Consider the following 15892-nt stretch of genomic DNA (forward strand, 5'->3'; position numbering starts at 1 on the left):
AACCATATGCTTCTCTTTTATAAAGAGCATTCCCATACACTATGAATTGCATTGACTGTAGTTTAAGCTTTTTACTGGCCTTTGAAGAAGGACCAGTTAAATACTAAATGATTAGATATCTCCAATCATGTTCTTCCAAGTCATTTTGATTAGCTTCTACCAATATACCTCGCTTTGCTAAAGGTGTTAGCTTCTGATATGTTACTTGACTCATATCTACTTGAGTGTAATTTGAAATTCAAAGCCTTCTATGCCACATCATTGGCCTTGTGATTCATGAACCATGGGATGTAAGCTACATTTGCCACTTGGAATTGGGAAAGCAAATATACAGCGGCCACATAGTATGGTAACAGCCTTGCACTTTGACATTTAAAGACTCATTTTACTTGATTAATTACCAATTGAGAATCTCCAAATATGTCAACTACATGATCCTGTAAACCAATAAGTATCTTAAGTCCCATAACCAAAGCTTCGTACTTAGCTTGATTATTGGAACAGGTGGTCTCATCAATTCTGAAACCATGTGTGGTTCTTACCCCCTGTGGTGACTTAATTATAACACCAATTCTCACTAGACCATTAGCTATTGACCCATCAAACCATATCTGCCATGGTTCTAAATCAGTTGTGTTAAGTTCTATTATTTATTGACTTTCTGTTTAGCATGGATGATCAGCTAAGAAGTTTTTACTGCCTTTTGGGGAACATATTCCAAATGAAATTCTGACAAAGCTAGAATCCATTTGCTAATTCTTCCTCTTAATATAGGTCTAGATAACATATATTTAACCAAATCTGCAGTTGTAATTACCAAGACAATAGTAGGCAAAAGATAATATCTTAATTTTATTGCTACAAAGTACAAGGCTAAACACAGTTTCTCTACAGCTGAGTATTTACATTCATAATAGTTTAAAAACCTACTAAGGTAATAGACTGCTTGCTCCTTACCTTTTTCATTGTCTTGAGCCAAGAAGACTCCCAATGATTCTTCAGCTGCAGCAATATTTAACTTCAAGGGTCTGTCTTTCCTTGGTGGCATCAGTACTGGAGGCTTGGCCAAATAGGCTTTTATTCCTTCTAAAGCAACTTGATGCCCTATTGTCCACATAAACTCTTCTTCATTTTTTAACTTCAACAAAGAAGAAAAAACTTTAGTTTTCCCAACAAGTATTAGAAATAAACCTTCGAAGAAAGTTAACTTGACTAAGAAATTTTTGTAATTATTTCTTACTTGATGGAGGTTTAGCCTCAATGATGGCTTTGGCTAATCTGTATTCCTTTCTTGTGCACAATATACCCCAAAAAGTTTCCAGCTGATACACCAAAAGCACACTTGAGCGGATTGAGCTTTAGCTTGAATTTCCTCATTCTTTCAAAGGCTGCTATCAGGTGGACTAGATGCTCTTCCATAAACTGAGATTTTACAACAATATCATCAATGTAACATTCCAAGTATCCCCCAATGAGATCATGGAAGATAGTGTTCATTGCCCTCTGATATGTTATTCCAACATTCTTCAACCTAAATGGTATCTTAGCCCATTCGAAGGTTCCAATATTTCCAAGACACCTGAAAGCTATCTTGTGAATATCCTCCTCTGCTATGCATATCTAGTTGTAGACAGAGTGTCCATCTATCATAGACAAGATTCTATGTCCTACTGAACTATCCATTAGCAAATCAACTACAGGCATGGGGTACTCATCCTTTGGAGTTGCCAAATTCAAATTTCGGAAGTCAATGCATACCCTCAATTTGCCATTTTTCTTGATCACAGGCACAATATTGGATAGCCACTTAACATATCTGGTTGTTCTAATAAAACCTGCTTTGAGAAGCTTAGCAATCTCCTCATTTACCTTCTGAACCACCTCAGGACTCTTTTGTCTAGGTTTTTGCTTGTATGGCTTAAAGTTTGGCTTGATTGGAAGTCTATGCTCCACTAATGACCTGTCCAATCTAGGTAGATCATTGTATGACCAAGCAAAATAGGCCTTATATTGTTTCAGGACAAATATTGACAAAGGGAAAAGTTACAAACCCTTGGAAACTATTGATCTGAGATCTCCACCATCGTTGCGACGTGAAATTGTGTTTTAATAAATTGCAAACGAGCAAATTGATAATTTTTACAGTTTTAAAAACTGCAAATTTATGCAATTTAATGAGAAATAAATTCAAACTCTAAATTTTTATAATTTTGTAAATTGAAAATTATGTGCTCTATATGATAAATAATTTGTTTTTCATGTTTTTTACTGTTGGGAAAGATGTGGTTAAATTTTGTTATGTTTTCGCTTTAATTTCTCCCTTTCTTCTTCTTTTTTTTTTTTTTAGCAATGTTCTAGACATTTCAACGAATTTCTGGTGATGTTGAACATTCTGGCGAGCCTCTGGTGTAGTGACACGTGCAGCATCCTTCAATTTAAAAAAAAAAATAAAAAATAATATTTTTTGTAGCAATTAAAAATATATAAGACTAATTGGTGCAAATATGTTGTTTTGAACTGTGCAAAGAGGACCTACAGGTCAGTGCCCCATAAAATTTTATTCAAATTTTGGGGTAAGAAATTACCAACTCTACAGCCTTTTGTTTGCACATTACACATTAAATTTCAAGTTTGATCATGGTAACAAAATAATTTTTAATTTTATCAATTTAAACTCTAAATTTTTTATTTGTTTTTAACATAACCATTTGCTTATTTCCATTAACTAAAATCGAAGAAAAAATAGTATAAATTGACAAAATTAAAAATTCAAAAATTATTTTATTACAATGATCAAACCTTGAGTTTCTTCTTTCTTTTTTTTTTTTTTTGCCATTTTCCTAATAATATTTGTAGTGTGCAAACGAAAAGAATTACCCATCAACTTCCTCTTCCCCATCTCTTTTCAAGATAATCATTGAGTAGTTCTAAAACATCATATTATTTACATGATATTCCAAACCAATCAGTAGAAAGATTTTGTTAATAGACATACTTTTATTTGGTAGTTGAAAAATAAATTATAACGAACTTAGTATGTTATAGTTTATCATTAGACAAAATACAATGTAATGTAAACAAAGTCACTTTTCCTCGTTTCCTCTCTCAACTTTCTTTCCCCATCTCTTTTCAAGGAAATTATTGAATGATTTGATAACACTATATTACCTACATGATACTCTAAACCAATCATATAATGAAAATGTTTATGGATGGACATGTTAGCTCACTTTTGTTTGATAGTTAAAAAACAAATAATGACTAACTTAGTATGTTATAGTTTCTTATTATTCGAAATACCATGTAAACAATATCACTTACCTACTCTCACTTCCTTATTCCCTTTTCAAATCACCCAAGTACCCCCACCACCACAAATTCGTTCGCTGCCAACACTACCAGTACTATCTTATTTGGTGTAGTTTATTTGTAATTATAATCTTTTTTTGATTGAAGAGTTTGTGTCAAACTATTTAGTGCAATAAAAGCGGCTCAAGCTTATTTGAAGCCCAAGGAAAAAATTGAAAGTATTGTGATCACTATTGTGATTAGTGATAATAGTTATGGTAATGGTTGGTGTCGTTGTGTTGAAAGTTAGTGAAAGCATTCTTTATATTTTAACAGTGAAATTTCATTATATAGAGACTTTTTTATTTTTATATAACCAATAGATTTTGAATTTTTTTCAATCTGCTTCCTATGCATTTTAAATATATATTTAGGAACCTTCATAATTTTATTATTTTCGGAACGGACTATTTTTTTATTTTTTTTATTTTTTTGGGTCAATTTTGGGTGTTGTTTATTTGCCTTTTGTATTTAAAATCATAACAAATTTGATATGAAAAATTAGAAGTGCTATGATTATTGGGATGGTTAGTAATGGTTGTGGGGGCTATATTGTATTCAAGGTTACTGAAAACATTAGTGACATTTCAAACTCCAGCACACTGCATAGAGACTTAATTTTTATTTTAATCTAATTGATGATATTGAAGTTTGAAAACTATTTAATTTTTATATTTAAAATCATTAAAAAATTGACATGAAAAAAAAAGTTTGTGATAATTGTGGTAGTAATGATAGTGGTGGTAGAATTTCACTATCCAAGTTAACATTAATATTGTGAAGTTCTACTGTTTTAACTTTAGTTTAAACAAGGAATGTTAACCGTTTATTTTATTTTATTTTTTAATTTCTTTTACAACTTAGACTTTATTGGATATATCTCAATGAGATGATTATAAAAGGAATAAGCTCTTCCAAGTAACTCGTCATTCCATTCCTCTCCATACTCTTCTTGTGAATCTTAATCTGAACCCACACAAATAATCTGAACTCTCTATGTGACAGGTCTCGCAATAAAAGTAATTCATAAAAAAAAAAATCAACTTCATCGGACAACTATAACCACATGAACAAATCACATTTTGTTTTAATAAATGAGAAATGCTTTTCGCACATAAGATGTGCTTGTCCTTGGTGAGGCAAAGTTTGTAATTATCCTATTCACAATAAAATTATTAGGTAAGGCTAGCCAAATGACCATTTAAAATAAGCATAAAAAAATAAATAAATTTATCTCTAATCATTTTTAAGTATGTGCTCTATTATTTCAATGGAAGGAAAAAATAATTTTGAGTAGTCATTCCTTGCAAGAAATATAAAATGGAATTGTTACATTTTGTTTGCACAACCCTCATATCAAAATTTTCACCTTGTCATGTGACTTTTATCTCATGTGACATGGTTTTTTTCTTAAAAAAAAATGGATGTCATATATATATGATATCTACAAAGTTGCTATATATTACTGAAATAATTCACCTTAACATTTCACGTCCTATGCGACTTCCATGTTATTGCTCAGCACTAGTGTTATGTTATGCCTACAATAACCAATCCCTTTTGTTCAATTTTTTATGTTCTTTTCATCATCTCTGCCCCCATATAAACCAATGATACAACCATTTTAGCGTGGAATTAACTTCCATTATAAAATGGGATCAAACATATCGTTGATGTTAACAGGCATCACTTGAATGGGAATACTATATCATTGGGATCAAACATATCTGGTGTTATTTAATATTTCTACGTCATGTGTATATGAGGAGTCCTTTTGTGTTAACTTACCACATTGAAAGCGAACAAAAGATGGGAAGCAAGAGTAGGTGCTCATAAGAGGAGTAATGAGCTTTGTTTCAACGTACTTACCCAGCCGGTCAATGGGTGATGAAGAAAGCCTATGGCCTACGTAAGTAACCTCGATTGTACTTTGTAGGGGTGCTAGCCTAAGGACTACCCAAGTTTCCCAAGCTTACATCATAATTTGTGATAGTGGGGGCGTGTGTTTGCGCTGCCCTTGTCCTATTCTAAATCCCAATTCATCTGTGTTTTTAGTCTTGTTGCCTTTTTACTTAAAAAATTTGTTTTTGAAACTAGAAATACAGCCTCAACAAAACCACAAAGCTTATACAAAGCCATCTAGAATAGAGGATAAATGAAAGCTCAATTTTGGAAGAAATGGAGCAAACTTTTCTAAAATTTTAAAAATCTCATACTCGACCATTATGCAATATGTGAAGCCAAATTCAATGGTTGGGATTGGGATCCTAATGCTTAAACTAAATGGATGAAGAATTGAAAATTAATACACTTTTGTGAAGTGAATAAGTTGAGGAATAGGTCTCATTTCTCGAAGTGATTTGAAAAACAAGATTATGAACTACCTTTTTTTTTTTTTTTTTTTTTTTGCAATTAAAATTTCTAAGTGAAGCACTTTTTGCTAAAAATATGATTTTTTTTTGGGTAAATCACACTTACCTCCCTTGAGGTTTCTAACAAATATAGGGACATTTCCTATGATTTCAATAATTACAAAAACCTCTCCTACTTTAACTGACAATATCAAGATTCCCCCAATCCGTCAATTTTACACAAATGACGTTACTTTATTATACAAAATGACCATATTGCCCTTTTATTTGAACACGAAAAAACAAAAATACCCTTTAATTCCTATATCTCTCATACCTACCTCACCAACACCATGCTCTGCCCCACTCTCTCTTTCCTTTTGCCTCATTTCTCCTACCTATAATCTCCCCGGCCACCACCAATACAATTGCATCTGGCGATCCGAAAGCCCACCGGTGATTATTCTCCTCAACCCCCTTCCTTTAATGGTGACCTCTCTCCTTCACCGCCTTTCCTCCTCTCTCCTTCCTGTCGCCCTTGCTCGTCCATCACCATGGCCAAATCTAGAAGAATAAAGGGCGAAAAGGTGAGAGGGATGAGAGTTATACTTCTTCAACAAATGTTATGCACTGTCGACTACAAGAAAGCAAAACCTAAGTCCATGGGTTTACTGTGTAGCCTCATAATCTTCATTGGAAAGGAGATGCACCTCTTTTCATGAATTACCAACTTAATCTACTCATGATGTTGAAGATTGAAGCTTGATTTGCACAATTTCTTTATGATTTTTGGTTGGGGGTGCACATTTAAGCAAGATCAAATCTTGATCTACTTCTAGGTGTAATGAATAACAATATTGAAGCTCGATTTTGCAAGAATCGAGGGCTTGGGTTTTCGAATTTGTGGATTGATCACTTCAATAACCATTTTTCTCAACTTTTTTTTTTCATTATTTCGTTGTCTTCACTGCTGCTATGATGGGTTAGTGAGTCCTGGATGACTTCTCAAGTGTTCTGTGTTGGTCATTCTTCTTGTTCAGTTCCCTTTTTCTCATCTATTGATTTGCTTAAATTGGGTTTCTATTCTTTGTTGGAAATCCAAATAAGTTCCTATTTGAATTTTAATGTGTGTGTATATATATACATGTATATGTTAAACAAATTGTTCCCATGTTTATATATTTGTATATATATTCATATATCTATCTATATAGTTGTATGTATATGCTAAGGCCATTCTAGTTGCTTCTGTTTGCTGGGTATTATAGTTCCCAAATTTTATGAATTGTTACTTCTGGGCAAAGACAAATCATGCTACTATGAAGTCTGCTAGTTCTTACAACTTATAATGGAATATGGAGTCCTCCTGGTTGTGTATTTGTATGTATATATTGGAATGGAAAAGTGGGTGTAAGATTAGAGGAGAAAAGGTTATGTGCCTGCAATTTTTGTATAAATTTAATGTGTGTTTGGAATGGATAATATGGAGATGGAAGTGGTAAGGATCATAGAGAGAAAGAGCGAGAGAGAGAGAGAGAGAGAGAGAGAGAGAGACAATATGAGTTGATGGCAACGATGCTACTAGTGGAGGAGTGGGTGAGGATGAGACAAAAGGAAGAAGAGCAATGTTTGTTTGTGATGTTGTGGGTTGTTTGGTTATAAGGAACAAAAGGTAATTTTGGTATTCAGTCACCATAATATGCTGATGTAAGAAATTTTCATCACCTGTCTAACGGCTAGTTAACTGAAGGTTGGTTTGTATATATTGTCAGCAAAAGTAGGAGAGATTACTGTAATTATTGAAGCTACAAGTGAGGTCTTTGTATTTGTCAGAAACCTCAAGGGAGGTTAGTGTAATTTACCCCCCTTTTTTTTTTGTTTGATATACCATGAGATCACATTGCATAGTAAAACATACTTAAAGCTAAAATGTCAAAATATAATATGCTATTTGTTTTTTTTTTTTTTGGGGGGGGGGGTATAGAAAACTTGTTTTCTATGTTGAGTGTGCTTTGGCTTGTTTTCCATTGTCTCAATTGTCAAACTTAAATGGTGGATGCACACAAACTTCCACCCCCTTTTTATGTGTTCCATAGCTTCCCAAACAAAGTAACTAATATAACTAAATAAATAAATATAGAAATGAAGGTATCGAACTCAAAATTAGCAAAACATCTCTCTCATATTTGCATATTAAATTCCCACTTACCAAGTGCTTATTTTATAACTTTAAAACAAACAGATCATTGTCTGTTTCGATGTTTTTACTTATTAGCAGAAATTAGTTGAGATTTGCATGAAATCTCACATCGAACAAACATGAGAGAGAAGAGGCCAGCATGAGTGTATAGATGAGGAGCAAGTAGCAACATAAAACATACTTACCTGGATAGGGTCAATTGGTGGTTAACAAGACCCATGGCCTAGATTAGTGACCTCCATTGCACTTTGGAGGGGTGCTCGCCTAAGGTCTACCTAAGTGGTAGAGCCTACGTCATAATTTGTGGTAGTAGGGGCATACGTTCGCGCGACCCCTAACCTAAAAGTTGCTCTAAATTTTTGTTGTGGTTGATTTCTGTAACGCCCTCAAAATAATAACATTAAACCCATCAAATAAGACATGCATTAATATGTAAAAGTTTCACATTCTTCCGTTTATCAGAATTCCATTACATAAGTATTACATGTTAACAACAAAAGCAAATGCCCTATGGGCTTACAGCTTTCCAAGTTAACACTTGGTTACAACAAAAGAGTACTAACTCATTACACATTAAGCCCTTGGCTTGAATTTACATGTAATACGTCAAAAAGTAAAACAACAAAAGTATGTCCGCCTCTAGCCTCCCAAGCTATGTCCTTGGAGGTGGCATGCTACCTGTACCTGAAAATGATATTCCCATATAGGGTGAGCCACAGCCCAGTAGAAATACACTAAACCAACCATGAACAATGACTAAAAGATTAGCAATTGATAGATGGCCAACACTGATACATTCACATAAATCACATATTTATGTCATACGACTTATGAGTCCAAGTTACCTTTCATTTTCCCTTTTTCAACAGATAGGCATATAAGCTCTACCCACATTCTCAACAGATATGTATAACAACAATATCCACATTCACAAATAAGCATATAAGCTATATCCACATTCTACAACAGATATGTATGACAACAATATCCACATTCACAGATAAGCATAAAAGCTATATCCACACTTCACAAAGATAAGCATATGAGCTCTATCTTCACTTCTCTAGACAAGCATATGAGCTGTATCTACGGAGTTCATCCCCTATCTTCTCCCAACACTATCCGGTTTAGAGGTACATCCCCCATCTTCCCCTAAACCGCGGAGTACATCCCCCATCTCCTCCTCTACACATAACGTATACAAACACATTGGTTCTATATACAATCACTCAATACATACAGTTAATGTATTCTATCAACCGTCAAATTCCATGACACATTCCATTGTTTAGTTTCCGTTTGCCTAATCATCATGCATTGTCTACAACAATCACGACTATCCTCCACCGATAGCCCAAAGCAGTTATTTCTAAACAGAAAATAAATGCACAATGGATATTCAATCAACATTTCATTCCGGTGAGTGATAAATAATTCAACTACACCCTTTACCCCTTTGCATTCCCAATCTCAACAATCTCATTTCATTTCCTCATTTCTCACAATTAATTATCCCAATTAATCAAACAATGTAATTAGGTCATTTCCATAATTAACATTTCAACCCTTAGGTCCCATTTTCATCAATGACTCAACATTTAATCCATTTCTCTATACCAAACATGCATCTAGGTTTATTATGAATAAAATCCCAACTTTTGTAAAATAACACAAAAGCCCCAAACTTTCACCAAATTACCAAACCAACCCCAACATCTCAAAATACTAAAATTTAAAGGCAAAATCCATAGAGAGGAGTAGGATATCCCTACCTCGAAGTTTGAGCCAAAAAGGAGATGAAGACTCGAAGATCAACGCGATCCAAATCCAAACTTTTTCAGATTAAATCAAAGCTCTCAACACCCTCTATCTTTTTAACAAAGGCCCTAGGCTAGATTCACACTCTAGGGAGATCAAATCTTAGAGAGAGTGTAGGTTTAGAGAGAGAGAGTCTCAGATCAAGGGTTTGAAAGAAAAAGAAAGTGAAAAACTGATGTTCAAAAATGCTACTGTCCGCTGATATAAAACACGCTCGCTCGAGCGAAGCGTTTGTCGCTCGAACGACCAGACACAGAAAACTCTCGCTCGAGCCAAGAAGTTCTCGCTCGAGCCAAAAACTCAGAAGTGCGCTCGAGCGAAAGAATGCTCGCTCGAGCCAACAACTCAAACCCTCAGGTCTGCAACCAGAAGCACGCTCAAGCGACCGACTTCTCGTTCGAGCGAAGAACAAACCAGACCTCTCGAGCGAAGAAAGCTCGCTCGAGCCGAGAAATACAACTCTCAGGTCCAGAACCAGACGCAATCGCTCGCTCGAGTGAAGCCACTCTGGCTCGATCCACCAGGCACAAACTCAACACTCGCTCGAGCGACCAACTCCTCGCTCGAGCGAAGATCCAAAAAATCTGGGCAGCAACACTAGGCTCCCAAACAAAACCAACCTGTAACAAACCTGCCCAACACATCCTATAACTCAATATACAAAGTAAAGAGGATGCAAACAAGATAATAAACAACTACCAACATCCACGGACACATGTCCGGATCACTGTACAACAAGGGTAAACCCGGGATCGCTATAATTTCTAACATAACTGGGGATTAATCTTTTATGCCCTTTGTAGTCTTGATGGTGAAAAAGTTTTGTTTTTCACCTCCTTCTAAAATAACAATTCTAATTTTATTTCTAAACTTGTAGGAAAATTAATAAGCCACAGGCATACTTTTTATTCTCAAACTCCCAGCAGTAGAATGATACGTGAGTATATTAGAGAGATATATAACCACACACATCATTAGACGAATGAATCATGTGTTTCCAAGAATGAACTTGAATTCCCAATGATGGAATGATATCTCTATCTCTATCTCTGATGAGATGGGGTTGTTGGGTTTCTTTTCTTATCCTCTAGATAAGGTGAATCATTCAAATTTTATGTATCTCCTTGTGAGTCATGCATGGGTCATGCTACTATTGACGCCCAGACCTAGGTCTGAAACCCAACCCAATTTCCAACAAAAACCATTTAGAGTGACAAGAATTATCTGCAAATTTTGGCCAGTTTTCAATATCAGAAAGCCTTATTTCACCAAAGCAATTCCACCTTTCATTGTTTCTTCAGTTCTATTGTTTGAACCACTATTTTCATTAACAACTCTACTGGGCAGTAGTATGAATAAAAGAGAAGAGTTGTTTTGTTATCTAATAATTTTATTTGAACACCTAAACTTAATCACCTGTCCAGCATTTGGACCGATGATTGGAGAGAGGTGATTAGGGCGCAGGATCCTCAGTTGAAAATTCTTATGTTCCTCTCTGTTCCAACTGTGAGAACCCGTATTTAATTATTTTCAAGAAATGAATAATAAATTAATTTTATCTAAAACTATTTAATAAATTTATTAATGTATAAATTAATTAGAAACTATGCCAATTTAGTCACTAACAAAAATATTGTTAAGAATAATAATTTTATGGGTATTCAATGATTTTTGTTTTGTAACTATTTTTGTAGAAGATTCAACTCAATAATTATCTTTACTAAATATCTTAATTGAAAACTTCATCTAATTGATTTTTAAAGAACTAAAACACATACACATTTATACAAATTTATCACTACAAAAATAATAATAATTGCATTAGGTGGCCAGTGAGGGTGAGTCACCCTACCACTTGTGCCTTTGCATGGCAAGCCTATAGGATGGGTTATGGCCTCGTTTGGGAAGTTGGCTATTTTAGTAGACTATTTTAGGTTTTGGCTATTTTAGTAGGCTAAAATTTTTGTGTTTGGAAAGATTGTTAGATTTTTATGTAGTTGGATGTGATGTTTGTAAGAGAAAAAGTAAAATGATTATGGATTTAATGTGATATTTTATTTTATTGGCTATTTTTCCTATTTTGTCTTTTTGTAAATTTTAACCTAAAAAAAGCCAAAAATCTACTTCCCAAACAGGGCTATAATGCTTTTGTTTTTGAGATATTTGATATCAATTGCATTATGAGATGAGCAAAGGGTTGGATATGTTTTATGAGTCTATTTATGCAAATTTGAATTCATAACTGATTGGAGAGAGTGAAAGCTAAGATATAAAATATATATATATATATATATTCGGAGTCTTTTGATAGCAAAGTTAAGAGTTGGGAGAGAAGAAGATGAGAAGGAGAAAGGTTAGAATCTTCCTACTATTTCACCACCTCATTTCAACTTCATTGCTGAGTAAGAAAACTTTCATGTCACGCCCCAATTTTAATTACTCGGAAACATTACCAAAGCCTTAAAATTAGGTCCATTTTTTTTTTTTTTAAAAACATCCATTACCCTTGAGTAATAGAAATGCAATGATACCTGTTTTTCTCTCTCTCAATGAACATTACAATGACAATCATATATGCCAATCTCCTACTATGCTACAAATAAATAAATACAAATATAAAATCCACTTCCTTTACATCTACTATGAAGTTATACAAATGGACTCAAGAACTCCATACGTCTTCAATCAAATAATCCAAACTTTCTTCCTATAAAAAGATAAAACAACAACGGGGTGAGCACTGATGCCCAGTAGGAATCTCATGGTTCTAAATCAATAACTAACACACAGATAGAAATGATCATGCATGCAGGGTGATACAATATAGTAAAGTGACGTTTTATAATTTCATAACATCATCAGTAGAGTACCTTTTCTCAAAAACTATTTGAACACCTTTAAGAAAAACCTTCAGCCATCAAAAAAATCCTCCCTTAACTTTAGAAAACCACTGATCCGTATGAAACAAACATATTTAAGAAACAACATCATTTAAAAGTTATTAACCAATTCCCAAGACATTTCTTACTTAATTTTCCATTTTTAATACTCCTCCTTTCTTTTCATTCTTCTTTTCTGCTCTTCATTTTTAATTTAAAACCCCATAACTTCAAGTTCAGGTTCCTTTTGGACTCACCAACAATTCTCCTATACTCAATTCACACCATTAATTACACCCGCAAAGTTTCATTTCAAGACAACACAATATTAATAACCCCTTTCAATCCAATTCTTTATTAAATTATAGAACACTGCTCACAATTTACTTTTATTAACACAACTACTTCATTAAGTTTACCATCATAGTCTACAATCCTCATATCTATTTTTGGTTTCCATTATTTACAAATAATGCCTATACACCTCTTTAAACCAAATTACACATCAATATGTAATTTCACAAATTCATCACAAGCAACAATAACATCATCAACTCAACACACTTCTCAACACATAGCTCAACACAATCCACCTTTTGCCGACTTACTATGGCGGGATAGCGGGCACCCAATTCACAACACTTTCCACCTTTTGCCGGCTACTATACGGCGGGAAGTGAACTCCCAAAAACCATTTTCATAAAAGCCGTTTTCTTTCAAAACCATTTTTCAACTTTTTAAAACCATTCCCCACATTTGCCGGCTACTATACGGCGGGATGTGGGCACCCAAAACATTTTCGAAAACCAACCATTTTTATAATTAATTTCCATGTTCTGTAGAGAATTCTCACAAAGTATATATAGTTATGCTTTTTCCTCTACACAAAAGTAAATGTAAATGCAATGCTATGCCAAGGGTAATCAATGAGGAAAAATATTCAGTTCAATACATTGTTTCAAAATCGCCATGTTCTCAATATTATCGTGTGATTTCATCAATTTCAAACTTCCAATATTAATTCAATAGGGGTGGTAAATACGACACTGGTAATCCCTAGGCTGGCGTCTGTAAGTAGGCTCAACAAGCATTACCAAACTGTCATTTTTACCGGTGCTAACCGGAAGGCTCGACACCTATTCGCGCCGCTTTCGGGTCTTTCACACTGGACACTCAGGCCAACTTATCAAATTCATCTACACCCCCTATCCGGACTTACCAATGTATTTACCCCATACACATTTCCATGTTTCTCATACAAATCATTTTCTGTCATGAATGCAAATCTCTTCGATTTAGAACCACCATGCACAATAATAAATGAAATGATATGCAAATGCAAAAATTTCCATGGTTCATAACATTCCTTCTCAAGTCAACCATATACCATCAACTTCCTCATTTCACAAGTCATAGCAACATGGTCTCATCAAGGACTACACATGAAGTTTTCAAAACCATTTCTCTAATTCAATATATTTAAAAGATTACCATTCTTGCAAAACACATTATGGAATTTACACCCATTCATTCTCTATTCAAAGAAGAAAGGAGTTTTATGAACATTTTCGTGTTCCCCAAAAATTTCTACATTTCCAGGGTTTTCACCAAAAACCAAACATTTCCCATCCCCATAAAGAAACCCCATTGAATCATCCTCTTGAGTTGAATGACTAAACAAGCCCACTAGGAATTTAATAAAATGATTTGAGATTAAACCCATTTCGGAAACTCTACATTTTAGATCACAAAAACCAAAATCAACATGATTTGACATGATTCAACTCACACCATTAAATATAATTCAACATAATTCAAGAGAAATTCTTAAATCCCATTTCAACATTCCATAACCGAGTTTATGTCATCTATATCATTAATAAATCATTTCCCCCAATTTCGTTTCTCATTATAACATGATTTACAATGCTCATAACAAAGTTCATTCGCAAAATTTAAACATAATTTTTAAATATAACCAAATTCCAATTAAACTTGTACACATATAATTCAATCTACCAATTTCATGATTCTACTTTCAATTTGGGCCAAATCATTGATTATCATCATGAATCAACCTAGGGTTTATAGAAAATCTAGAAATTTCAAGAAAAATTCAAACTTCTTAACCCACTACTTTTTATTCCAACTTTTCCATTGATTATACACCTAGGGTTCATAATCCACCATTTTAACCCATCAATTGAACTCCCAACATCTCAAACCCTAAACCCCCAATTCTCATAATATACTCTAGATGCCCAAAAATATAGGTTTTGTATGTATATAATCAAAATACCACAAATCTATCTATTAATGAAAGTATTGAGGAAGAACAAGAACTCCTACCTCAAGAATCAAGCAAAGGAGTGAAGCTTTGATGAGAATCCGTCACAAATCCGAGCTTCAATCGGTTGAAAAATGTTGATCTTCTCTTGTTCTCCATCCTTGATGCAAGATCCATGGTGGATTTGTTGATAAAAGTGGAGGAAATCAAGGTTTTTAGGGCTAAGTTTTCGAACCTAGAATGAGAGGAAAGAAGAGGGGAAAAGAAAATGTAAGAAATGATCTAAAAATCACGTTTTTAAGCTGCTGAACTCGCGCAGTCCGCTCGAGCATCCCTTTTCCCGCTCGAGCGCACCTGCTTCCAGCACAGATTCTGAAACTTCAAACATGCGTAACTCTCTCATCCGGACTCCGTTTTAGGTCGTTGTTGTGTCCAAATTGAAGCCCCAGAAACAAGCTTTCCAATGGTTCCAACCTCACACCCAAATTCAAATTGTGGAAAAAGAAAAGGGCAAAAGAGTGACGGCTGATCGTAGACAAATTATTCAAATTAAAGTTTATGGTCCAATCTTACTCTACCATTATGTTACCACCTCAATCGATGCCCCAAAATAAAAATAAGTAGGTTCCAAATATACTAATAAAATGTCAAAAACAAACCCACATGCCTCAGAAATTCAAACTCAACCAGGCGACCTGCTTGAGCGCCCAACCTTGCGCTCAAGCGCGCAGACCAACAAAGTCGTCCGCTCGAGCGACCACTTCTACGCTCGAGCGGTAATTTACAACTCTCAGAATCTCAGGCAGCCTGCAAAAATACTGGGAGCCTCACAAGTCCACTCGAGCGTCAACTCCTTCGCTCGAGCGGAAGGAAAAATTCTAGATTGTCACATTTCAAAACCCTCTCATTCTTTTTATTCAATTTCATATTATATTCAAATACTAATAAGCCTTAAAAAAATCTTGATTGAACTTTGTTTGTAGTTACATGTAAATTTGTGATATATATA

General features: G+C 34.3%; 1 non-coding gene across 1 annotated transcript; it reads left to right on the forward strand.

Moving 5' to 3' along the window:
- The first annotated feature begins 8076 nt into the window (after positions 1 to 8076).
- Positions 8077 to 8237, forward strand: LOC114317712 (U1 spliceosomal RNA). The gene has a single exon (XR_003648703.2). It is a non-coding gene; the product is annotated as a U1 spliceosomal RNA (small nuclear RNA).
- Positions 8238 to 15892: the final 7655 nt, after the last annotated feature.

This window comes from Camellia sinensis, chromosome 2 (genome assembly GCF_055761805.1).
Source record: "Camellia sinensis isolate YWXY chromosome 2, ASM5576180v1, whole genome shotgun sequence".
Lineage (NCBI taxonomy): Eukaryota > Viridiplantae > Streptophyta > Magnoliopsida > Ericales > Theaceae > Camellia > Camellia sinensis.